This window comes from Micromys minutus (assembly GCF_963924665.1).
Source record: "Micromys minutus genome assembly, chromosome: 5".
Classification (NCBI taxonomy): Eukaryota; Metazoa; Chordata; class Mammalia; order Rodentia; family Muridae; genus Micromys; species Micromys minutus.
In genome coordinates, this window is record NC_137974.1 from 26,390,763 (window position 1) to 26,418,186 (window position 27,424).

Below are 27,424 nucleotides of genomic sequence, written 5' to 3' on the forward strand. Positions count from 1 at the left end.
CTTTTAAGTGGTCATAGTTCATTATACAAATTTATCTTTCAGCTTATAAATACACTAAAGCATAACATTCGTGTGGGTTATCTATAGATATAAATAGAGAGTACAGATATAGGTATATATCCACAATATATACTAAATTCTGATGCCCTGGTTATAGTCATCAAGCCTTTTTTGAAGTCTAAGTCTTGTCATATTCATAATAAATGTACTGTGTGCAATTGTGCCTTTAATGTGGTTTCTGAATAGCATGACAAGCAATAGAGGTTTTGCTGTCTTGAAGCCTGGTGAATATTTTCTAGACATGTTCAAGTGCTATTTTGTCACCTGTACTTCACTGCTTTCCTCTTAAGAATACATAGGCTTTCTTGGATATTGATTTACAGATGGAAGCCAAACAGAAAATTAGCTTTCCAGTGAATATGCCTGTTTTCATGATAAAGTGCTTCAGACTAGCCACAATTGTCGTAGTTAAGTGGTCATAGTTCAATATGCAAATTAATCTTTCAGTTTATAAATTACACTAAATATAACATTCTTGCAGACAATATACATTAATTACTTATAATTAATATACATTAATTAATTATACATATTTACAGCGTGTCTGTTCTAAGTATAATGTAACTAATTTATAAGGTTACACATATTGTCAAGTTAAGACGCTTTTTAAATAATTTTTTATGCAGGGTTTCTTAAGGATTCATGAGCTGGACCAGATACTTTCCTGCTTGTCCTGAAGAAGGGTTAGATTCTTACGGTCTTCAGCAAAGGTTAAAAGAAAGATTCTGGATAGGTGCTGCAACATGAAATGTTCTCTTGGTTTCCACACCAATTCCCAGGTATTACCAAAGGCTGATGTCATTTCGTAAATGTAGTAAAAAATACAGTTATACAGTGATATATGAGAGATCACAGCAGGGGACAGGTAGATAATACAAGACAGGGAGATTGTAGATACTTTACTATCCAGACACACTGCTAGCTTAGTCTATACTCCAGAATTGCCTACTCCTGTCTGATTTATCATCACATGTAAGAAGTAAATTCATTAACTTCTCTATATCTTTGTCTCATAAATAAATACTCTTCTTAAAATAGTCTTTTAACTATGGTAAATAGTTTATTTTAAATAATAATACAATTCTGGTATTAGAATTTACTACTAAATTTTAATCCAGGAAAAACCTACAATCTTTGACATTTATAAGGGAAATTCTAATGGTTTTAATTTACTCTTTGTTCTGAGGGATAACTATAAAATTATGCATGCAGAGAACATGGCTAACCTATCTACAGTGAACTCAACATTAGCCTACTAGTTAACAATATAAAACTGGAACGGACATGGTTTTCTTGTAGCATGTATGGCACCATCATGAAAACAGTGAGTCTTCAAGAACCAACATTTTGCATATCTATAGTTTCTTAAATCATTTTCATCATATGAAAAGATGGAAGTAACTTTTCATGACACCAGTGTACACAGAATACAAGGAGTCTACCAGTTATGGCCTCCTAAAATATTTCCAGTAGCTAAGAGTAATTTATTAAGTAATAAAATGGGAAGCTCATTAAGGCAAAACCATTAATTTTCTTCTTCTAATATTATTATGAGAGTGATTCCATTTTAATTTCAAATGTGAGTGGTTGATATAAGATTGCACTTTTTATCCAAGTAATTAAAAAATGATTACATTTTCTTTCTGTCAAATAGTTCCCAATAATTTTTGGAATGTTACTTTGCATTCTATTATTAATAATAGTAATGCCAGAATAAATTGCTGATGCTTATTAGGCACCTGAGGTGAGGTAGCTAAAGAGTAGCTGATGCAGAGGAGCACAGCACACAGCTGGCTCTCAGGATGCTTGCAGTCAAACTAATGACACATTCAAATGTAAAAATCACACTGCTATCTTACAGCTACAGTGACTAAAGTGGACTGTTTAATATACATGGCATTTGGGGTTACAGGGTGGCACCAGTCCACCCTTTTGAATGCTGGTAAGTTATTCTTCAGATTTTGGATTTTGGATTTTTCTGAGAAATATTTCTTGTGTTTCAACCCAACATTAGTACTTCCATCATCTGCAATTGGGTTCTTTCGCTTAGTATTCTCAACACATACTGATGCAGTATTGAATCTTAACTCACTATCGTTGAGTAGATTCTCAAGCTTATGAGTACAAATTTTTAAGAATTCTTGGGTGAGAGGTATGATTTTGAAAAGCTTATACTTACCAGAAAATGAAGTACTGATAAGTGAAACCCCCTTTCATTCACCTATAGAGAAAAAACAATTAGAAAACCAAGTATGTTTCAGTTACTCAATGACTGGCTTTCAAAAAGCACCTTTTCCTGCCAGCCTAGCTCTCACCAAGCACAGACAAATTAATTTATTCTGTTCTACCAATCTGATATCTAAACTGTTACTTATCCACTCTCTAATCTGTGCCTGTAACACATACACACCCACCATACACACACACACACACACACACACACACACACACACACACATAATCACATGCACACATCTGGTAAACTGGTATACATGAGCTCTGAAAATAAAGAGATGGACCCTGTTGTGTCTGACATGCCTGGCTTCTTATTCTGGAAGTTGGATCATAAAATTAGCTGGATGATATTTTTTCTCAAGAATTTGAACACAGGCCTGCCTCTTTTCTGATGTTCATGTTTAGCAAAACTGCTATCCACACAAAGTTGCTGGTTGATAACAGAGAAACTGGACATACAGATGGCAGAATACTGGATAGGTTTAGAAAAAGACAGTGGACCTCCTATACACAATGTAGAAATCTTCATTGCCTGTGGACAGAGCTAGAGGCTGAAAAGGATGGAACTGGACTCTAAATATGTTCTCAACAACAAAACGCTGTCCAGGAGGAGAGGACATTTGCTTCCTCCTAAAGCTAGGATGAGTAGAAAGTCCTGCCAGTGGTGAAAGCTGGCGAGACAGAAAAATCTAGTCCAATTTGGAAGAGCTATAAAATTGTGAGATGTCCTCCATGAGACACTCACACGGTGGCTCCATCCACATGTCAAGGCTGTGGCAGCTAGCTGTGCCAGAGTCCTAAAGCAGTGTCAGGCTTTGGCTTATGCTTCCTGTCAAAGCTTCTTCTCACATCTGTGAGCAGTAATGCAAGGCCAGCAGGAAGCCTAGAGGACAATACTTGGCAGAGTGCTATATCCCAACTTCATGCCTAGTGTTGACTGTGGTATTCTTGAATCATACTGATTCTCTTGAAACAGGAGAAGGACATCAGAATGCTCCAAGCAGAAGGGGCATCCAGGAGTCAAGGGGAGCATGACAGGTGCAAAGGAAAGCACAATTCTTGTTTGCAAGCAACAGACAAATGCTTGTAAACTTTACACTTAATATTGGTACCCTGGAAGGAATACTTATCATTTCATTATTGGAGCATGTGGCTATTAACTATTTGGAAGACACAATGCAGAAAGTTACAGGCCCTCAGTGCTAGGGGAGGAATCACCAAGAAAAAAATAATTAACTAGGGATGGGTTGTAGTGATGTAAAATTATAAAATATTGGTTTCTATTGTAGACTGCCTCACTAATCGTCTCTCCAGTTCACTGAATTCTCTGGAATGAATCCTAAAGGCTAATATTCCCGCCCTGCCAGATGCCCTTCTCTTCTGGAACCGAGTCACCACGAGAATTATGGATAATCACAATGAAGATAAACAAAACTAGACAAATGCCTCCCAAGATGTTAACCATATCTCCATGGCAAGTGTTTCTGTCAGAATGTTGAGAAATAACAACCCAGAGATGAGAAGAAAATTTGCAGTAGGTGACTGACAGATATTTTTACAATCTTGAAATTGGAATTTTCAAGGTTATAGAGAACAGACTCTTTTATGTTGCTCCAAGAGCGAGCAGGTGGGAAGATGCTTATACTTTATACCATTATAGGACAATGATTCTGTCAATGTGATGCCTAGGCCAGCAGTAGCCTTGTTATCCAGCATCTTGTTAGAAATGCATATTATTGGGTCTCACACCAGGGCTGTAAGGTAGAAATTGTAGACATTAGTCCAATACTTTCTACCAAATATTAGGCAAGTTTGTGATATACCACATATCTGTGATCCTGGTGATTCTAGTGACAAGTCTGTCAAATCTTCCCCCTCATTTCTAAAATGCTGGTAATGCCTTCAGACTTTGCTCACAGTGGCTTTCATGAGATAACTAGGAAATGTCATGATCTTGTTTTATACTGATCTTAGATGAGTTAATATTCATAGGGCAAATAGGGCTAGAAATATGGGACTCATGTGTAAAATATACATTGGCATGTTTAATGTCCTGGGTTTATCTATAGCATTAAACCAAAGTAAACATTACCTAGCAATCAGATTAATTTTAAATGGTCTTACAAAACTTGTTAACTGAAATATCAAAGGGATTATAACAACATGGTCTCAACCCCATGAATATTAACAATATACAATTAAAAATACCTATGCCATGAATGCCACATATGCCTGTATGGTCTAGAGACACCACTGATTTTGATCCCTGTTAAGATACTGTAGTATATTAGAAATGATAAAGTAATTTATCATGATGAGATATAAATGCCATGTATCAATTTTAAATCACAATTAATGCGGTCAAAACATACGTGTACAATCTCCAGTTCATAGAGAAAATAAGAAAAATAACTTAACAGCAACATTCAAACTGAGTGGATGGTGCTTCCACAGTAATAGTTCCAGGGTCCTGAGATAATCAAGGCTACAAAGAAAATTTATTTTTAGAAGAATTTATATAGACCATGAAAGCTAGAAGATCCTGGACAGACATCATGCAGACCCTAAGAGAACAAAAGTGTTAGCCCAAGCTGCTATACCCAGCAAAACTCTCAATCACCATAGATGGAGAGACCAAGATATTCCAGGACAAAACGAAATTTACACAATATCTGACTACAAACCCAGCACTACAACAAATTATAGATGGAAAACCCAATACAATGAGGGGAACTACATCCTAGCAAAAACAAGAAAATACCTAAGCAAGAAAACCAAAAAAAGAAAGACACAAAAGCACAATTCAAACTCTAAAAGCAAAAATAACAGGAAACAGTAACCACTAATCCTTAATATCTGTTAACATAAATGAACTCAATTCTCCAATAAAAAGATATAGACTACCGGACTGGATACATAAACAGAATCCAGCATTTTGCTGCATACAGGAAACTCATCTCAGAGACAAAGACAGACACTATCTCAGAGTAAAATGTTGGGAAAAGAACTTCCAAGCAGATGGCCCCATGAAGCAAATTAGAGTTCAAATTCTAATGTTGAAAAAGGTAGATTTTTCAACAGAAAGTTATCAAAAAAGATAAAGAAGGACCCTTTGTACTCATTACAGGGAAAATTTGTCAGGAGGAACTCCCAATCCTTAACATATATGCTCCAAATACAAGCCACCCATATTCATAAAAGAAATCCTACTAAAGCTCAAAAACTACATTGCATGCGACATAAATAATAGTGGAAGGCCTAAACACCACACTCTCATCAATGGACAGATCATGGAAACAGAAACTGAACAATGCCACAGTGAAACTAGCAGAGGTTGTGAACCAATTGGAATTAATAGAGATCTACAGAACATATCATCCTAAAACAAAAGAATATACTTTCTTCTCAGCACCTCACAGCACCTTCTCCAAAACTGACCATATAATCTGTCACAAAACAAGTCTCAATAGATAAAAGAAGATTGAAATACTCCCACGCCCCCTATCAGGTCACCACTGTCTAAGGCTGGTTTTTAATTAAAAAAAAAAAAAAAACAACGAAAAGTCCATATATACATGGAAACTAAAAAATTCTCTATTAAACTATAGCAGGGTCAAAGAAGAAATAGAGAAAGAAATTTAGTATTTTCTAGAATTTAATGAAAATGAACACACATTATCCCCAAACTTATGGGATGCAATGAAAGCAGTACTAAGTGGAAAACTCATAGCTCTGAGGGCTTCCAAAAAGAAACTGGAGAGAGAATACACTAGCAACTTGACAGCACAGTTGAAAGCTCTAGAATAAAAGGAAACAGATACACCAAAGAGGAGTATACAGCAAGAAATAATCCAACTCAGAGCAGAAATTGACCAAATGGAAATGAAAAGAACCATACAAAGAATCAACAAAACCAAAAGCTGGTTCTTTGAGAAAATTAACAAGATTGATAAACTCTTAGCCAGACTAACTAGAGGGCAAAGAGAAGAGTTCAAATTAACAAAATCAGAAAGGAAAGTGGAGACATAACAACTGAAACTGAGGAAATTCAAGAAATCATCAGATCATACTACAAAAGCCTATACTCAACAACTTTGGAAAATCTGGAGGAAATGGATTAATTTCTAGACAGATCCAAGATACTATAGATAAACCAGGACCAGGTAAACCATCTAAATAATTCCATAATACATAAAGAAATAGACGCAATGATCAAAAGTATCACAACCAAAAAGAGCCCAGGTCCAGATGGGTTCAGTGCAGAATTCTATCAGACATTTATTGATGACCTAATACCAGTACTCTCCAAACTATTCCACAAAAATTACAACCCAGTTCTTCATTGTAATGAACATGTAAAAATACTCAACAAAATCCTTGCTAACCGAATCCAAGAAGACATCAAAATGATAATTAACCATTATCAAGTAAGCTTCTTCCCTGGGATGCAAGGATCGTTCACTATACAAAAATCCATCAACGTAATCCACCATATAAACAAACTCAAAGAAAAATAATCATCTCACTAGTTTCTGAGAAAGCATTTGAGAAAATTCAACACCCCTTCATGTTAAAAGTCTTGGAAAGAACAGGAATTCAAGTCCCATACCTAACATAATAAAAGCAATATGCAGCAATCCAATAACCAACATTAAACTTAAGGATGAGAAACTTGAAGCAATTCCACTAAAATCAGGGCCTTAACAAGGCTGCCGACTCTTCCCCTACCTATTATACGTAGTTCTGGAAGTCCTGGTCAGAACAATTAGACAGCAAAAGGAAATCAAAGGGATACAAATTGGAAAGGAAAAAGTAAAAACATCACTGTTTGCAGATGACATGATAGTGTACTTAAGTGACGCCAAAAATTCAACCAGAGATCTTCTACAGCTAATAAACAAGTTCAGCAAAGTGTCTGGATATAAAATTAACTTCATCAAATCAGTAGCCTTCCTATTTTCAAAGGACAATCATGTGGAGAAAGAAATTAGGGAAAAGATACCCAACACAATAGTCACAAACAATATGAAATATCTTGGTGTAACTCTACAACTACTCTGGAAGTTATTCTGGTGGTTTCTCAGAAAATTGAACATAGTACTACTTAAAGACCCAGTTATTCCACTTCTGGGCATATACTCCAGAGATGCTCCAACATACAAAAAAGACACATGCATCACAATGTTCATAGCAGCTCTATTTATAATAGCTAGAAGCTGGAAAGAACCCAGATGTACTTCAGTAGATGAATGGATACAAAAATTGTGGTATGTTTATACAATGGAGTACTACTCAGCTAACAGAAACAATGACTTTATGAAATTCTTAAGAAAATGGATGCATCTAGAGAATATAATCCTGAGTGAGAAAACCCAATCACAAAAGAAGAGACATAATATGCAGTCACTGATAATTGGATACTAACCCCAGAAAGCTCTGAACAACCCATAAATAACACACAGACTATATGAAGTTCCAAAAAAAAAAAAAAAAAAAAAAAAAACCCAAAGGCCAAACAGAAAATAAAAGAAAATGAAAAACCATTATGTTTAATCTTTACACACCAAGAAAACTTTGACTATTTCCAGGTTATATTTTGTTTTACATGTACTTTATGCTCATTGTAACTAGTAAGATTTTAGTGCATACTATCAATCCTTTAAAAAAAATCAAGTACACCCCAGAAACAACTCACAGACTCTATGAAGTTTAAGAAAAGAAGAAAAGAAAAAAAAATGCTTAATCCTTATAAACCAATAAATCCTTGACAAATTCCAGGTTACATCCTGTTTTATATGTACTTTATGCTCATTGTAACTAGTTAGATCTTAATTCACACTATTAAACCTTAAAAAAAAAGCACTGACAAATATGTATTCATATACTTTTATCCAAAAATGCTTAAAATTTGTACATTTATCTTTGTTTTTAAAATAAAGTTGTTAAAAACATCAAGTACTGACAAAATGTATCCATATACTTTTATGTAAAAATGCTTAAAATCTGTACATTTATCTTTGTTTTTTAAAATAAAGTTGTTCAATTTTAAAAAAATGAACTAAAAAAAAGATATGAATCTTTCATGTGCCTATATATTGTAATTACTTCATTCACAGGTTCACTGATAAGTAGTTATCTTCCAGTATGCACAGTTTAATGATAGGTAACACATTTTACATTGCCTGTACAAGATCTTTGTACTTCAGCTAGGGTGATCGACATTATCAAAGATGCTGGGAGTGAAGGTAGCCCTTTGGAATGCTGAACTTTTAAAACTGGATGTCAAGAAAGAGTCAACTAAAACAAAGTTTGAATCTTGGAGTCAAGACCAAAAACTGTCTTTCCCAAGCATATGACATCAGCTGTGATAATCTGTCCCTTTATGCTTTCATTATCACAACAGGTTGTCCATACTGGAATTTATTTTCTACAAGATGACTGGCAGAAAATTTCTGAGAAATGTTTATCACAAGTTCATATCTCATTGTTTGCTTTTGAGAAACCTTTATTATTATTATTTTTTAATTTGAGGTTTAAACATATCGTCATAAAATGCTTTTTTATATTTTAGGTAAATACAGGTGTAGCAAATACTCTCGTTTCTCTGTCTCTGTCTCTTTTTGTCTCAGTCTCTGTCTCTGTTTCTCTCTGTGTTTCTGTGTCTATGTCTCTTGTGTCTGTCTCTGTTCTTGTCTCTGTGTCTTTTTTTTTGTTTCTCTGTCTCTGTCTGTCTCTGTATTTGTCTCTGTCTGTCTCTGTCTGCCTCTGTGTCTCTGTGTCTCTGTCTCTGTCTGTCTTTCCCTCTCTATTTTCCTAGTGAGCAAATGAGCACACTGAAATTACTGAACGGGCTATGGGTAAGTGGTTACTTACAAAATACACTCAAAGACAGCTACATTTCACCAGAAAAGTCACACCAGCTGAATGACAACTCTAGAGAAGTCCTCAACCCTTGCAGACAGTTTAAAAGGTTGAGAGACTCTCTCCTCTTCCTTAAAGAGATTTTATGAGAATTTTGGACTATATACTTAGATAATATTAAGCAAATTTTAATATCCAAACATGACCTAAAATTATTTCAACTGAACAAATAAAATCAGTGCAAGCCCATGGTTAACTCACACTATTAATTTCTGCTATTCTTCATACTTGGTAAGAACGAATCCCACAGATCCCAAGTTAGGAGAGGGCTACTTAAGGACAGCAGAGCTGACAAGGCAAAACTGAGCCCATATGGAACATATTAGAAGATTAAGCAAATGATCCTCAATGAAACCCTTAATGACTAGCTATGTTTGGCAGCAACATTTTCCTGTAGAACAAAAAGCTATGATTCTTAATTGGTTGCTCATGATTAACCAATTAATCTTTTAGGCCAACTTAGCAATTCTGGCCCTGTGTCCCAGGACACACTCTGCAAACTTTAGCCAGAGGGCATCTTGTTGTTACTGTGGTGATGGATGCTAGTGAGTTCCTTTTTACTTTCAAGAAAACTTGACCCTGGAGAGGGGTCCCCCAAGTCTGCTGATCCTCAGCACCACAATTTTCCCCTTCCTCCTCCATATGTATTCAGGTAACATTTTCTTTTCATTCATTTCAAATAAATTTAATTTTTACTCTTAAACAAGGAAACTCTCATAAACAAATTATCTAAGTGAACAGTAATTTACCTAAAGCGTGAAGCTGTCTTCGGAGAAGCTAATCACAAGAATGCCACCATGCTTGAAGGGGGGAGACCATAGATTTCCAGAGTTAGAAGGACCAGCACATGGTGCTTGAGCCTGACCTCTAGGACCTAACCACACTGTGTAATTGATCAAAGCCTCTGTTGCTTCACTGGTGTGATGAAACTTTGTAGTTCCTTCATTGCCCAACCAAATAAAGTCACATATCGTCTTTATGGAGTATTTGCCATGACATTTTTAAACTCCAGGTGGGAGGGCACTTGCGGCATTTATATAATTTGGAATCTTCCTGAAAGTGATGGGCAGATTGGTATCTGCTTGGATGCAATATTCTGTAGCCTGTCAAGGCTTTGTGCCACCTTTTCTACTTAATATATGTGATCAGAAGATATTTTTCCAGCTACTTTTATATCTAAGTGAACCACTTGAACAAACATTACCACTAAAATAAAAGATGTTCTTAAAATAAATGATTTGAAATAGTTTGCACCCTTTCCCAGCCTTATCATTAAGTACCAGTAAGTCTCTTCAACACCCCTCCTGCCTTTTTGTTAATCTTCAACAACCCCCCTCGTTTATATCTCTGAGGTGTTACATCCACGGGACAACAGAACTATGGAAGGTGGCAGAGGTAAAGTGTGAGTAACTCTGAATTATATCATGATTTAAATCATTCCCACAATATAAGCATGTAAAATGTTATGCTTATGTGCATGTATTTATGTGTGTAATGTAAGTTTTCATGATTTATGTCATATGTAGCAGATAAGGCAGGAAAAATATTTTTTGTTTCAGTCTAGTTGTGTAAAGAATAAAACTCTAATATGGCCAGTAAAAGTTAAAAATGAAGATACAATGATAGATCATATAAACACATAATAGGAAATACCAAATTCAGAATAAGTGGATGTCTCTGAGAATAAGTGACCTCCAAATGATACACAGAGGCTAGAAAGTTAGCTTGCGAAGTCGCTCCTCAAGTGGACCAGAGTTCAAGTCCAAATACCCACACTGTGGCTCCTCACTGTCTAATGCCAGTTCCGTGGGATTTGATGCCTACTTCTGGCCCCTCTGGACACTGTCATGTGGTGCATAGTGAAAACGCAGGGCAATATTATTAGCAATGTCTTACTATGACCTATATGCCAGCAACACACAACCACTAAAGAGCACTACCACATGCAAATCATGCGTGCACACAAAATTTTTTAAAAAGGAGAAAAAAAAAAGCAAATTCTGAATCTTGCTGCAGAAAACATCAAGTAGATTCAGTTCATTTTGTATTTTTCCATATAATGCTGGAAATTCAGGTGCACCCAAGCCTGGTAAGCACTGTATTTTTAAGCTCTAAAATCATAACTCTTCCTTTATAATGAAGTTATGAGTGTAATGTATTCTATAGTGAAGGCCAGTCGAATTTGGTAAGGAAATTCCTTCAATATTCAAAAACAATTTTTATCCAGAGAACAGTATGTAAACATTGCATGGGTATATAAAGAATATGTTTTGAATAGCTCTTCTCAGAGTCCTCAGGTCTGTTACTTTTCCAGAAACTCCCTGCTTTTGTTCTCTATATAGGAGTCCATTGGTTTGAGGTCAAATTCAAAGAGCAAGTCAAAGACAGACATAACCTCTGATACAGGATGGGGACCACATCACTCCTGCTGCCCTCATGTTCATGTGTGCACCAGCCTTCAATGTGTGCTGCATCCTAGACTTCATAATGGACAAGCCAAAGCCCAAGTAAGATCTCATTCTGCTTCCTTACCAAAAACATTTATGCCCCAGTTGCTTTTTGCCATTATTCAAAAGGAAATTTTGCTATCAGAAAAGATAACTGTACAATTTATTTTCAGTTTTATCTCTCAGACTAAGTAGAATAGTTAAACAGGTGTACTTATTCAATAAATTAAAAACTTTAAGATTATCTTCCGCCATCTTATCTGAGACATGTGGTTTCTATTTAATGTGGTTTCTGAAAGTCCTTCTGAGCTGACTTTATGATAGTTTATCAATATCATTAATAGGACACTCTATGACCTCACCATTTCTTTGAAATAAATGTCCCAGAGTAACAGTGATAGCCACTATAACTGAACCAAACATGTTTAAACTACAATATTCCAATATGTCTTGGAATTCCTTTGCTTTCATTGTGTTCACTTAATTTTCACCTCTCACTAAACGCTGAAGAAACCTGTTATCTTTACTTCAGAATGCCACATTGTCTGAGGCCATGACAAATAATTTCAGTACCCAGGTGCCCTGGAGATAGTATAATTAATACTATTTCTGAAATGAATTATAGATGCAACCACAGGAATTAGGCTTTCTATATGGACCTGGTATTATTTGCCTTTAAGACCAGAACCAGGAAGATTAAGTCAAGAGAATCACAAATCTCACAGCAGGCAAGACTGCATAGCAGAACCCTATCAGAAGGGACGAGGAAGACAAAAGTAAGGAAAAGAAAGAATAAGGAGAGTGATTAAAAGATGAAAGGGAAGAGAATGAGGAAAAGGTTGAGGAAGGATGAAGAGAAGCAGGAGGAAGAGGAAGGTGAAGAAGGGTGAGAAAGAAGAGGGAATGCAAGAGGAAAGGAAATGTTTTTCTGATGGATCCAGGAGTGAATGTCCTCGTTAGACTGAAATGTCAACTCAACATGACCTAGAGTCATCTGGGAGAACATGCTACAGATGAGTGCTTGCCTAGATCAGACTGCTATGTGGCATATGTGTGGGGCCAAGCCCACTATAGGGGGAACCATTCCTCTGGTGAGTGGTTCTGAGTTATGCACAAGAGTTAGCTAAGCATAAGTGATCAACAAATCCAGAGAGTAAGCTAGAAAGCAGATTCTCTGTGGTTTCTATCTAGTTTCTGCTCAGACTTTCCAAAGTGTTAGATTGTGGCCTCTACATATAAGTCAAATAAACCCATTCTCCCCCTTAGTTGCTTTTTTTGTCACAATATTTATCACAGCAAGAGATCAAACTAGAACAGTCTTTTGGGTTTTACTGTGCATGTAAGTCACCTGAAGATCTTGTTAAAATGCAGTTTGGTCCACTGTGTTGGGAAGCAGCTATATATTGTAGATGGCTAAGAAGCGGTAAGAAAATGTATATGCTGTGAATACAAAATCAGACCTCAGGCAGCTAGTCACTGGAGGCGCCTTACAAGGACATAAAGAAAACAATATGAATAGTACCTTATGAAGACCATTCTTCCCTGTTTTTCTGTATTTGAGAAGGAGTATTATTACAATGATGTTCAGATAAAGCATCATTAATTCTACTCTTATCAATTTATACAATACCCATGCTTCTTGTTCTGTTTTATTTCAGTGTTTAATCCATCCAATTTATTTGAACTAGCCTAACATATTCTCACATTTCTGGGAAACATGGAATGAAATGGATCCTGTTATTTCTTTCTTCCTATTACAGAAGCAAACATGGGCACGTGATAAGTACCATCTTAGGATGTGTAAGCCATGGGCATACTCAGTGCTCTAGATTAATACCCTGGAAAGAGGAGAAAGAGCTTTTACTTGATTGGAAAAACAGAGGTTATTTTCTTTCACAAATTTCCTATATATGTTTTTTTTTTTCTACCAATTACTCATAATCATGAAGTATATATTTGGGATAAATCACTTGGTCTTCCAGGAAACCCCTATTTTTTCAAAATGTTAACAGCAACCCAATTCTTACCTTTATTGTCTGCCACATCACAATGCTCTGTCCTGTTTAAGCAGTAAGGGAAAAAGGTCAGGTAACATATAAAGGCAGACCAATCAGACTCACACCCGATTTCTCAACAGAGACTATGAAAGCAGGAAGAGCCTGGACAGACATCATGCACTCCTTAAGAGAGCACAAGTGCCAGCCCAAGCTGCTATACCCAGCAAAACTATCAATCACCATCGATGGAGAGACAAAGACATTTCAAGACAAATCAAAATTCACATAATATCTGACCACAAACCCAGCACCACAACGTATTATAGGTGGAAAACACAATACAATGCGGGAAAATACAGCCTAGTAAAAACAAGAAAACTCCTAAACAAGAAAACTAAAAGAAGAAAAAAACACAGACACAATCAACCCAAAAAAGCAATAATGGCAGGAAACAGAAACAACTATTCCTTGATATCTATTAACATAAATGGTCTCAACTCCATAATAAAGAGACATAGACTATCAGACTGGATACATAAACAAAATCCAGCCTTTTGCTGCATACAGGAAACTCATCTCAGAGACAGAGACAGACACTATCTCAGAGTAAAAGGGTGGGAAAAAAACTTCCAAGCAAACAGCTCCAAGAAGCAAGCTGGAGTTGCAATTCTAATATCGAATAAAGTAAATTTCCAACCAAAAGTTATCAAAAAAGATAAGGAAGGACACTTTTTACTCTTTACCGGGGAAATCTGTCAGGAGGAACTCTCAATCCTTAACATATATGCTCCAAAAAAAAAGACCCACATTCATAAAAGAAACCCTACTAAAGCTCAAAAAATACATTTCACCCCACACAATAATAGTGGCAGACTTTAAGACCCCACTCTCACCAATGGACAGATCTGGGAAACAGAAACTGAACAAGGACATTGCAAAACTAGCAGAGACTTTGAACCAACTAGAATTAATAGATATATACAGAGCATACTATCCTAAAGTAAAAGAATACACCTTCTTCTAACCACCCCACGGCACCTTCTCAAAAACTGACCACATAATTGGACACAGAATGAGCCTCCATCGATATAAGAAGATTGAAATTCTCACATGCATTCTCTCAGATTACCATGGTCTACGGCTGGTCTTTAACAACAACAAAGACAACAAAAAGCCCACATACACATGGAAACTAAACAATGCTCTGTTAAAGGATAGCAGGGTCAAAGAAGAAATAAAGAAAGAAATTAAGGATTTTCTAGAATTCAACGAAAACGAAAACACAACATACCCAAACCTGTGGGATGCAATGAAAGCAGTAATGAGAGGAAAACTCATAGCCCTAAGTGCTTCCAAAAAGAAGCTGGAGAGAGCTCACATCAGCAACCTGACAGCACAGTTAAAAGCCCTAGACGAAAAGGAAGCAGATATACCCAAAAAGAGTAGACGGCAAGAAATAATCAAAATTAGGGCAGAAATAGACCAAATAGAAACAAAAAGAACCCTTGAAAAAATCAACAAAACAAAGAGTTGGTTCTTTGAGAAAATCAACAAGATTGATAAACCCCTAGCCAGACTAACTAGAGGGCAAAGAGAGAGTATCCAAATTAACAAAATCAGAAAGGAAAGTGGTGACTTAACAACTGAAAGTGAGGAAATTCAAGAAATCATCAGATCCTACTACAAAAACTTATACTCCACAAAATTAGAAAATCTGGAGGAAATGGACGAATTCCTAGACAGATACAAGATCCCTAAGTTAAACCAGGACAAGGTAAACCATCTAAATAACCCTATTACACCTAAAGAAATAGAAGAAGTCATCAAAAGCCTCCCAACCAAAAAAAGCCCAGGTCCAGACAGGTTCAGTGCAGAATTTTATCAGACATTTATTGGGGAAATAACACCAATATTCGCCAAACTATTCCAAAAGTTAGAATCACATGGAATATTACCCAACTCATTTTTTGAGGCTACAGTAACCCTCGTACCTAAACCACACAAAGACCCTACAAGGAAAGAGAACTTCAGACCAATATCACTTATGAACATTGATGCAAAAATACTCAACAAAATCTTTGCAAACTGAATCCAAGAACACATCAAAACGATCATTCATCATGACCAAGTAGGCTTCATCCCTGGGATGCAGGGATGGTTTAACATAAGGAAATCCATCAATGTAATCCACCATATAAACAAACTCAAAGACAAAAATCACATGGTCATCTCACTAGACGCTGAGAAAGCATTCGACAAAATCCAACACCCCTTCATGTTAAAATTCCTGGAAAGAACAGGAATACAAAGCCCACACTTAAACATAATAAAAGCAATATACAGCAAACCAACAGCGAACATCAAACTTAATGGCGAGAAACTTGAAGCAATCCCACTAAAATCAGGGACTCGACAAGGCTGCCCACTCTCCCCCTACCTATTTAACATAGTACTGGAAGTCCTGGCTGGAGAAATTAGACAGCAAAAGGAGATCAAGGGGATACAAATCAGAAAGGAAGAGATAAAAACATCACTCTTTCCCGATGACATGATAGTGTAGTTAAGTGAGCCCAAAAATTCCACCAGAGAACTCCTACAGCTGATAAACAAGTTCAGCAAAGTGGCCGGATACAAAATTAACTCAAACAAATCAGTAGCCTTCCTATACTCAAAGGACAAACATGTGGAGAAAGAAATTAGGGAAAAGGTACCCTTCACAATCGTCACAAAAACTATGAAATACCTTGGTGTGACTCTAACTAAGCAAGTGAAGGACCTGTATGACAAGAACTTCAAACCTCTAAAGAAAGAAATTGAGGAGGATCTCAGAAAATGGAAAGATCTCCCATGCTCATGGATTGGAAAGATCAACATCTTAAAAATGGCCATCCTACCAAAAGCAATCTACAGATTCAATGCAATCCCCATCAAAATTCCAACCCAGTTCTTAATGGAATTGGAAATATCAATGTGCAATTTCATATGGAATAACAAAAGACCTAGAATAGCTAAATCCATCCTCAACAACAAAAAAACATCTGTGGGAATCACTATCCCTGACCTCAAGCTATATTACAAGGCAATTGTGCTGAAAACTGCATGGTACTGGTACAGAAATAGGCAAGTGGATCAATGGAATAGAATAGAAGATCAAGAAATGAGCCCTCATGTATATGGCCACCTGATTTTTGACAAAGGAGCAGTAAACATTCAATGGAAAAAGGACAGCCTATTCAACAAATGGTGCTGGTCACACTGGCACTCAGCATGCAAAAGAATGAAAATAGACCCTTTCTTATCTCCTTGTACAAAGCTCAAGTGTAAGTGGATCAAAGATCTCCACATTAAACCGGATACACTGAAATTATTAGATGAGAAAGTAGGGAAAACCTTAGAACACATTGGCACAGGAGAAAATTTCCTGAACAGAACACCAATGGCTCAAGCTCTAAGGTCAAAGATTAACAAATGGGACTTAATGAGATTGCAAAGTTTCTGTAAGTCTAAGGACATCGTCAAGAAAACAAAATGGCAACCAACAGAATGGGAAAAGATCTTTACCAACACCACATCAGACAGAGGCCTAATATCCAAGGTGTACAAAGAACTCAAAAAGCTAGACACCAGAGAATCAAATAACCCTATTAAAAAATGGGGTACAGAGCTAAACAAAACTTTTTCAGTTGAGGAATACCGAATGGCCAAGAAACATCTGAGGAAGTGCTCGACATCCTTAGCCATCAGGGAAATGCAAATCAAAACAACTTTTGAGATTCCACCTCACACCAGTCAGATTGGCCAAGATCCAAACTCAGATGACAGCAGATGCTGGCGAGGCTGCGGAGAAAGGAACACTTCTCCTCTGTTGGTGGGGTTGCAAGCTAATACAACCACTCTGAAAATCAGTATGGCGATACCTCAGAAAATTGGATATAGTACTACCTGAAGACCCAGCTATTCCACTTCTGGGCATATACCCCAGAGATACTTTAATACACAACAAAGATATATGCACCACAATGTTCATAGCAGCTCTATTTATAATAGCCAGAAGCTGGAAGGAACCCAGATTTTTTTCAGAAGATGAATAGATACAAAAATTGTGGTACATATACACAATGAAATACTACTCAGCCACCAGAAACAATGACTTAACCAAATTCTTAAGAAAATGGCTGCATCTAGAAAAGATCATCCTGAGTGAGATAACCCAGTCACAAAAGAACAAACATAATATGCAGTCAGTGATAGTGGGATGCTAACCCCAGAGGCTTGCACTCCTCCAGAAACAACTCACAGACTGTATGAAGTCCAAGAAATAAAGAAAACATAACAAAACAAAAAAAAATATTTACAAAACAAGAAAACTTTAACTATTTTCATGTTACATTTTGTTTTACATGTACTTTAGCTCATTGTAACTATTAAGTTTTCAAGGCAAACAATCAAACATTGAAAAAACTCAAGTACTGACTAAAAAATATATTCAAATAGTTTTATGTAAAAATTATGTTAAAATCTGAAAAAAAGTACTGACAAAAATGTATAATTTTAAGCAAAAAATATTTAAAATCTGTACATTTATCCTTGTTTTGTAAAATAAAGTTGTTGTATAAAAAAAAAGTAATTGGTAATGCAAAGTCAGAAATTGCACGAATATGGACCATGTCCTATGTGTATATATTATGGCTTCCAATTTAGTGTTTTTATGGGATCCTTGAGTGTGTGAATGAGTGGGTATTTGTCTTTAGTGCCCTTTCATGGTTTTTTTTTGCCTTCTGTCCATTTCTAATGTGTTGACTTTTAATCTTTTACATTATATTACATTACTGTATTAATTATATTATATTATTGTAATTCCTACAAAGCCTGGTTGTTTTCTCATGACAGGCATAAATGGAGTGGATGTGGCTGGGAAAAGAAGCAGAGAGGAATAGAGGAGGGAAGGGACCATAATAATTATTATGTATGTAGGAAAAAATTAATCTTCAAAGAAATAAAATAATAAGAAAGCAACATCTGCTTTCTCAAACTACAAGCTAAAGATGTTACCCTATTGCTAGTTTGAAAACTGTGGAAGGAAATCTGAATGGTATTAAAGGGAACAGGCCAATGGTAGCTCTTTCCTGTCCATACCCCTCATCATATCATCTCCTTTGATTTTGAAGCAGAATACAGGTTAAACTCTGTATTACATATACTTTTTGCTCAATGTAAAAAAAAAGAAAGAAAGAAAGAAAATTGTATTGATTGATATTTTCTACAACATTCTTTTCTTTCTGTTAAACTCTCTAAAATGTTTTTCTAAAGTCTTGGACAACCAGGAGACTATTGCCTGCAAATTTAAAAATGAATTCTATACGAATTATTATCTGGTTCTTTACAGAATGCATGCACACTTTAAAAATACCTTAAAACAAAACACTACGAAAACCACAAATCATGTTCCACCACAGACAGAACTGAAGATCAAAACAGTATACTAACACATTTTCATCTTTATGTTTTCATGATAACAGATGAAGAGTGTATCTTTTGCTTGACAGTTTAAAAATATTTTGAATGTCACAGAAAACCCAGTGTTATATATTCAGTATGATAAAGACTCTAGAAAGGCAATGAAGGCCCAGTTGACTCTAACGAATATGGGTATTTTGGTGTACATGCAAATATATTTCAACAAAATGTGCTTTTGGAAGAATCGTTTATCTTTTTTTTTTTTTTTTTTTTTTAAGACTCACAGCCTTCCCAGATCTTAGAACTGCTTCTATTACAGAGAATCCCTTCATTCCCAGGAAATCAGTTGCAATTGAGCTCAGAATGTACAATGTCAGAGAAGTATGAGCACTTTGCTCTCTTTAAAGATGATCACAAAGACTGTGCCTAGGAAAAATTGGATTTAAGATGCTACTTAAAATCAAGCATGGGAAGTTTCTGTTAACTTCCCTCAAGCATCAAGCATCTTCCTTGACTGTACTTCAGTTTGGACATGAATTAAAGAATATCTGTGTTTTAGCAATATGAAATGTGTATTTAAAGTATATTTGTTCTCTTAGGACCTTCCACTATCTCTTTAAACTGAGAGCAGAGAAGAAAAGGGAAGTCAATCACAAATTGCCTCACAATTCAATTGTGAGGAGTCTCAGTCAAGAGATGAGTTCTTTAAACAGATGCTTCTATTCCAATTCACCCTGGGTCCTATGCTTGACCTTTCTTCCTGGCATCTCGGAGACCACCCTGAAAGATGACAACTTCTCATTCCCCTCTATCCCTCTTATCACCAATTTCCTTATGTCAGAAGTATGCTGTACTCAAACCAACAAGGTATTGAGCAAAAATGTACAGAGGGGAAGGTTTAGTGCCTGTGCTCTATCCTTAATCTCCTGTATTATCTGATAATTGCTGCATCTCTAGGAAGTAGTCCTGAGCTTATCAGCTGCATAAGTGAGAAGATTGTGACAGGATTTATAGGCAGAGTGATAGAAACCAGTGCTTATGGATTCCAACATTAGATATTAACATGGAATTATAATAGTAGTAAACATTGAGTGAGACAGTAAACATAAATTATCTCACATATTCTATCTAAGTATTTAATGAGAAAATCTCAAACAGCAGAGTGCTGGTAATAGGGTCAGGGCAGTGGCATGAAATTCTCCTATCACAGGCAAACACTGCAGCAGCCGACCATGGTGTTGAACCCGTAACAAATTGTGGTCTATGTTTTACACTCTAAGGGTAGCCATGTATAATCGACACTGTTTCAATTTGAGTCATAAATGTTCCTCAGAGGTTTATACACTAAAAGGTTGGTGACTAGATGACGGGGCTTTGAAGAAGTATTTAGATTGTGTGGTGTCCTACTTCATCAATGGATTCATAATTTGATGACATGGTCAGGTGACCTTTGACATTTTCAAAGATGATGCATAATTGGAGGAAGTAGATGATGATGTGTTTGTGAGAACTATATCTTATCACAAATCCTTTTGTCATGGGTCCCTGTTCAGTGGGTCCATCTCTCTGCTTTCTGCTGCCATGGAGTGACTTTCTATGTCACATTGCTCCATCTCCGCCGTGATTATTTGACTCACGATAGGCCATCAGCAAAGGATCCAGAGAGCATGGACTTAAAAGTCTAGAAGTGGAACACAACAGTCTTTCTTCTTTAAATTGTTTTTATTGGACACTTGTCAAAATGATGAAAAGCTGTGGATTATAGCAAGAAACCGTTCACAACCTTTTCTTTGTATTAGAGCCTTCCAAAAGCTCAATTGCCCTATGAACAACCTGGGAGGGATCTTTTTAAAATTTGATGGGCTATTCAGTTTTCTACTGGTGTCTAGATGTGTTGAGAAGGATGAAGGGGAGACAAAAAGCTCAGTATAAGTGGGGCCAGGAGATAGTTCCTGGACTTAATATAGAAACAAAGTAAAAAATAAAAAGTTGCCAAAGATGGGTGGTAGATACGTAGAGAAAGGGAAACTGGAGAGACTTGATGCCAAGCACACATAAGATAATAAAATAATGTGGATTCTTCAAAATGCCCGGGGACACATTTGGAAGCTGAATGTTTCCATAATGAGGCTATTGGTAATTATGCTTTCAAAAAGATTAGAGAAAATAACTGAAATTTCATTTAGTAGTAATAGACTATTGAGATTTAGGATTTATATTTTATGGAAGATACATAAAAACATGATCATTATTTAACAAGACTTCCACAGCCAGAGTAGCAAGTTCAGCCATCCCACCTTTCATGTCTTTCAGGTCCTGTGAGTGAATTGCCCCACAGAGGTCAATGAGTTCAGCACAGTTGCATAAAGAAGTGGATTATAGAACAAAAGATAGGTTCAAAAAATTTCCTACTTTACCTCCTCACATTCATTAGTGTGATCGCCACTGTATGGCCAGTCTCTATAGAATAAAATGTCTATGATCACCTTCATAGAACTCTGTGATTTAAAAATATTATGGCCACAATTTCATGCCCCCCCCTCAACTTCTCTTTATAAAAAATCATATGAAACGTTCCCTACTCTAAAACTTGAGCATAAGAAACTTTTAGCACAATGTAAGAAACATGGCTGTAATTCTATGTGATATGTATATATTGATATCTTTTATCAATATATTCATAAGATATTTATGGAGCTCATCTTTCTGCTAGGTACTATGTCTGGGCATCTAGAGATCATTGTTCCTCTTCGTTATATGGTTTGTAGGGTATTTCTCAAAGGGTTTAAGAAAAAAATGTACACATAAACAAACACACATAAACACACACACTCACATGCACACAACTGCAGATACATGCACACACAATTGTAGGGGTGAAATGTATACAAAGATAATTTAGAATTAGAATATAAAAGAGACTGTAAAAATTAGAAGAAAATGTTATGGATTTCAGGGTAAAGCTGATTTCTACCCAGATAGTAAATTTCTTTAAAGTATATAAGGGTAAAGAAGCTCAGAGATGGAAAACATTTATATCCAACTTTTGACATATATGAGATGGCACTTTCTCTTGTAGATACTTATGTAAGATATCGCTCAAAATTTAAGCAAACACTACTTTATAGTAAAGTTCTGTAAAACATAAAAGAATTATTCCATTAAATAGTTTCTGATCCTCATTTCTTTGTTGACTACACAAGATGAAGATGATACTTAGCTTTGAATTAACTATCTTGGGCCATACTCTCTTGAGCACTTGTAATTACAACATAATTAACTATCCTGTTAAAGCTCCCCTTTCAAATTTGAACTGGTTTAAATCTATACTGATTTTTATGTATTTTCTACCTACCTGCCTACCATTTATCCCTCAATTTTCCCGTGATAAAACCCATTTAGAGACAGTATTTATTTGTTTAAAAGACTCCTAGAGTTCGATCTGTGTTTCTCACACTTACGTGTTTAATGTGCATGGAATACAAATTTATTTCAGAAAGAAAGAAATCCCAGATCTGTACTGTAATGCTTGCAGAAAATTTAAGTTTATTTTTCAGAGTTCATGTGTGTGTCCATAATTGTGTATGCTATGCATGTGTGGATTTCTTCCTTGACCAGATAAGAGTATCAGATACCTAAAAACAGGAGTTAGATGATTAGGCCTGCCAGATTAGATGCAGAGAGTTCTGTGTCCTCTGGAAGAATGCAAGAATGTGGATTTTATTCCCTCTGAATTTGCCCATGTGAACGAATGTCAAAGTGCACTTTTCTTGCTGTCTTGATATAAAGCGTTGATGTACAAGTTTTGTTTATTTGTTTGTAAATCTTTTGAAAAACTATAAAATAAAATAATGGGTGCTTGTATTATGTGGTTGGAAAAAACGACTCAGAAAATAAATGGTTTCATCTGTCTACATTTTAATAAATGCTAGTTTCTAATAATGAATGATGCCTTTGTTTATATCTTTCTTTTTTCCCAGCTTGTCTGTATTTCCAGCATTGTGGTACTGGGGAAGCAATGATTAGAAAGTCCACATTCTTCCTCTAAAGAATTTAACATTATTCAAAGCACCTTTTCTTTTTCTTCTAATTGATATTCACCCAATGAGGTGAGCCCCAAATAACCCAGCTTCCTACTCTTAATGGCCACAAATGGATTTTTTAAAGATGGTGGCAGAATAATACAAATCAGAGAGTAAATAACATTCTAGGTTATTAGATATTTATGTTTATTCCTAAAGTGTATGTGACTTGTTCTTACAGGAGCTCTTTCTGTGCCTTTCTCTTATCTCCTGTCCTTTCCTCTTCTGTCCTGTCCGGTCTTTTTGCTTCCCTTCTCCTCTCTCCACTCCTCTACCCCTCGCCTCCCTTCTGTCCATTCCCCTGTGCTCCTCTGCTTTCTCCACCCCTTCCCTTCGCTCCCCTGTCTTCTCCTCTGCATTGCCTTCTATCTTCCCTTCCTTTCTCCCCTTTCTTCCTCTCCTTTATTGCTTGAAATTTCTGGGTTCTCTTCCTTTCATCATTAAACAAGAGAGAACCTGTGCTACCCACTGTAAATATGAACCCCTCCCCCATTCTTGAACTAAACTGCTATTCTGTGCAGTTCTTGGAACACTACATTGCCCTTTTTGGTTTGGGAACCTCAAACATTCCACATCTCACTGGGCAGATTAAATTTTTCAGTCTGATGCCCTTTAGTTTCTGCCTTTCTGACTTCAATCTGTTGTATATTAAACTCCTTTAAAAGAACTCATTCATTTTTATTGAGACACACACACACACACACACACACAGACACACAGAGAGAGAGAGAGAAACACATACCACACATACTCAAGCACATGTACACATGCACACACGCATACACACACACACACACACACACACACACAGAGAGAGAGAGAGAGAGAGAGAGAGAGAGAGAGACAGAGACAGAGACAGAGACAGAGACAGATACAGAGACAGAGAGACAGAGAGACAGAGAGACAGAGAGAGAGAGAGACTGACTAATCCCTTACGTCTCCAGTGCGATTCTCTCATTGAATAATAGATATGCACTTAAATAGTATATGAGTATTAAATAACAATGCTTGCCACACACATTAGTTCTTTTACTTCACATGGAGATATGTAAAAAATATTTTATTTCTCTTAAGCTTTGAAGATAATAAAGTAGTAGTCCTCTTTACTTAATCAGAAAAAAATGATACACATCACCATTGAAAGGGACAAATGAGAATTATTTCTCACAAATATAAAGATTCATAAGAAATTAGCAGTCCTGTCTGTGCCTGTGTGAGCATGCATGTGATAGGAAAACAACATAGGAAGGTGACTTCAGTCTGAAAAGGAGATGGATGGTAAAATATGCCTGATAAGAGAATATATGAGTTATGAAGAGGTTCATATCACAATAATCCTTTTTCATACTCTGACCTGCCCAACTTTCTCAGGGACCAGTCCATCTCTTGTGCAATCATTGCTACTTCTATCAAAGTATGCTTTGTATAAATATTAACTCATCTTCAAAAAAGCCAGCAAGTATCTATTTTGTTTTTCTAGGAAAAAGATACATTACAGCTGTCTGTTTGGCTAGCTCCCCCTGACTCTCTGCAAAGTTCATAGAGATGCATTACCACTTCAGATTAGTCTAAATTCATGTCTTGGTCTAGGTTGGCCTCTTGTGATTTTCAAAGAGCTGAAAACTAACTAAGAGTTCTCTGTCTCTTCCTATTGTTAAATTGCTTCAAGTCTAGCTTTGACCATGGAGTCTTTTGAAGAATCATACTTTGTAGTTTTCTTTTTTCTTTCCTTCTCCCACTGAGTGATTTCCAGTGTTTTCGTTGCCTTATATCATCCAATCAATTCCAACCTCTTCTATTCAGGTAGGTGAAGGTTATCTGCTGTCTTTACTTTCCAGACTCCTCCCCTTGCCACATAGGAAACTCTGCCACTCTTGCTTCATGGTTTGCAAGCTTGATTACTGGGTGTCTCTGTGAAGTTCCTGCTAGTCTCTAGCTTCTACATTTTCACTGAGCCTGTCTGTATCCCTGGCTGAGCACTCCTAAGAATCATCTAAACACCCATCTTCTCCAGCAAGAGTTGTTCTTCTTATGATTAAATATACTCAAGATATGGAAGGGCTTGGAGGCATCATGTGTCCCAACACTCATAGTAATGTTACATTCTGTTCTACATGTACTTTATGCTTATGGTTGTGACTAGTAAGATTTCAATGCATACTATCAAACCTCTGAAAGAATTAAGTACTGACAAAAATATATCCATATAGTGTTATGTCAAAATGCCTTAAATATCTGTACATGTATCCCTCTTTTTCTTAAATAAATTTGTAAAAGAAAAATAAAGAAATAAGGGAAAATACTCTTTCCAGATTCAAAATATAAAGAGAACAAATACTCAATAAAACTGTACAGAATTAGCTCAGAAGCAAGTAACTGTGTAGGAAAAAAAAAAACAGAAAACAAAAAAAAGAAAGCAAGTAATTTAACATCCTATGTCCCACTTTATACACAGTAACACTCAGGAAATACGTAAGTGATACTATGTTTCCTGAGCCTACATATTTTCCAAACTTAGTAGCTCCACTCTCAACTATGATATTTCAATTAAAAGGTATGGGATATTTCATCCAAAATTAAGAGCATCACCACAATTTATTGAACTGAGACTTAGTACCCTCCTCTCATAGTTTCTAAAATGAGCAAATCCAAAGACATAAGATACAATTACCAAAAAAAGTTAGTAAAAGAATGTTAGCTGCCTGGGGATAATATATACGATGTGTTCAGAATACCAGAGAGATGCTATCCAATAGAAGACACTATAGTGGCATTATAGATTAGTTAATTCAGAGAGTAGAATATTTAGGGTGGTCTGAGTTCAGCACAAGGCCATGTTGATTTAAGAGGGACTTTTGTTTAGATGAAATAAGTCAATGAAAAGCACTGAAGTCTGAGTCAAAGATCCTACTGTTGGGCTGGAGAGATGGCTCAGTGGTTAAGAGCACTGACTGCTTATCCAGAGGTCTTGAGTTCAATTCCCAGCAACCACATGGTGACTCACAACCATCTGTAATGGAATCCAATGTACCCTTCTGATGAGTGTCTGAAGACAGCTACAGTATACTCATATAAATAAAAATAAATAAATCTTGTCTATAAAAAAAGGATCCTACTACCACTGATGACTTCTGATAAAAGGGTCTTTCAGCAGAACTCATGAAAGTAAATTTCTGAGGGTCACCCTGCCAATGGCCAGGTCCCACAGAGGAGGTATGGAGTCGGTGAGAGAGAACAGCTGGGCACGGGGTCTTGGGAGAAATCTTGTAGCCTGAGTGGTTGGCACTCAGTCACATTCATTTTTTTTTTAACTGTAGATTGTCATAGTTAGAGTTGTACTGCTGTGAACAGACATCATGACCATGGCAAGTCTCATAAAGGACAACATTTAATTGGGTCTGGCTTAGTGGTTTAGAAGTTCAGTCTATTATCTTCAAAGTGGGAACATGGCAGCATCCATGCAAGCATGGTGCAGGCAGAGCTGAGAGTTCCACATCTTCATCTGAAGGTGGCTAGTGGCAGACTGACGTCCAGGCATTAAGAATGAGGGTATTAAAGCCCACACCCACAGTGACACACCTACTCCAACAAGGCTACACCACTTAATAGTGCCACTCCCTGGGCTGAGCATATACAAACAATCACATAGATCATATCGTTTTTGTCCCCAGACATGAGTTTTGACTTGCTCTTGGTTATCAGTGTAGTTATTAGTGATAAAACATGACAGAACAGAGTTATCTGCTACAATCATTTTCTCTCACCAACCCCATAACCCAACATTTAAGAACCTTGTGGTTTCAAGTGCTTTAGACAGAAATGAAATCTCCAAGCCAGCCTAAGCCTATTGTAATGTCCCAAATAGTGCATCATTACTTTCTAATTGTCAAAGTGTCAGTTATCATCAGGCACAAGAAAAATCTTCAGACCAAAATTGCTGCCCTTGTTATTTAATTTCTGTCACAACACAATGTGTTTATTTTATATCTTTGTAGAATTTATTTATATGTCTAATCTTGGTCTTATTTTATTCCTTTCTCCCATGATATCACAGTGGTCCTGTATGAGCTAATTTTCCCAAGACTGGGAGACTTAATACTTTGGCATTTATCCATACCATTCTTTGTCCATTAGTTAGTTAATAAAGTGCCTGAGCCTCCACAAGTATGAGGACTTGCTTTTTGAAGCCATATAAAAGAACTTAGACATAGTGGCCTTATGCCTG